This window comes from Octodon degus, unplaced genomic scaffold (genome assembly GCF_000260255.1).
Source record: "Octodon degus isolate 3935 unplaced genomic scaffold, OctDeg1.0 scaffold00188, whole genome shotgun sequence".
NCBI classification, from domain to species: Eukaryota; Metazoa; Chordata; class Mammalia; order Rodentia; family Octodontidae; genus Octodon; species Octodon degus.
The window spans coordinates 1240533-1241819 of record NW_004524764.1 but is presented as its reverse complement, the minus strand read 5'-3'; positions in this window follow the sequence as shown (position 1 = coordinate 1241819).

Below are 1287 nucleotides of genomic sequence, written 5' to 3'. Positions count from 1 at the left end.
GTGTTAAAATCAGTTAGAAATGCATATATAAGAATCTACTAAAAAAAACCTATTATCAGAAATGAGAAAAGCCCAATGTATTCTACCACATGGTTTTTATTTATTTATTTATTTATTTGTCTGTTTATTTATGTATTTATTTTTGGTGGAACTGGGGATTGAACTCAGGCCCTTGTACTTCCCAGGGATGTGCTTATTCTACTGAGCCATCTTCCCAGTCCATGCCACATGGTTTTAAGAGTTAAGATGATTTCATAGCAATTAAGAGAGCATATTATTGTGATAAAGGTAAATATATAAAAAAGATCATAACAGACTGTGAAAAAGTTTTACATTTTCAGTTACTTTTCAAAATGATAGCAAGTTATTTGAATTAATAGTCAACACTCCATTTTGACATATCTTATTGGAAAGTCTTTTGGAAAATGAAAGGAATAATAACATCTCCTTAGTTAATACCATAATTTAGTCAAAAAATTTTAACTCTTTTTTTTTTTTTTTTTTTTTTTCGGGGATTGGGATTGAACTCAGGACTTTGCATTTGCCAGGCAAGCACTTATTCTACTGAGCTATGTCCAGGTCTCCTAGTATTTGAACTCTTGAGTGTGGAAAAATTCCAGATCTTTAGTAGACATGCAGGAAATGGAGCATGATTCCTCAGTACTTACGGTGTCATTTGAGCTACAGACTTCCTGCTAACCAGCACAAGTGTCATTGCATTCAAAACAAAAAATTCACAGTGAAGAAATTTGACAAGCACTATCTTACCAAGGCATGGACTGAAACAGTCATAGTGCCATTATGTCCACTCACACACTGTGTCCTCTCAAAGAAACATCGATGGCTTCCCAGACTGTGTTTTGAATTTGGGTGGCAGCAACCCTGACCCCAAAACCTATATCCTGCATGTCTGTATAGCTAGATTCAAACTGTAAAACCATTTTGACTTTGTAGAAGTCACATCATGGTGAATAGGCGGATGAGGACACAAGTAATGTTTTTACGTTGTCACATTTCTACAGTGTTTACTATATTTTCCAGTCCACAGCATAACGACCTTCTTGATCGATGGCTTGCAGAACTGCCTCAGAGAAAGGGAGGAGTGATACAACAAACTTGTTCATAATGAAGAGAATTTGTGTGCTTTTTATTGTAGTTTTTTAAATTTAAACTGTCGATATGTGATTTTATTATATTTCATAATCAAATCATGAGAGTGCTTTAAATTTTAATTTTACTTGATTAATTAATTAATTGTGTGTGTGTGTGTGTGTGTGTGTGTGTGTG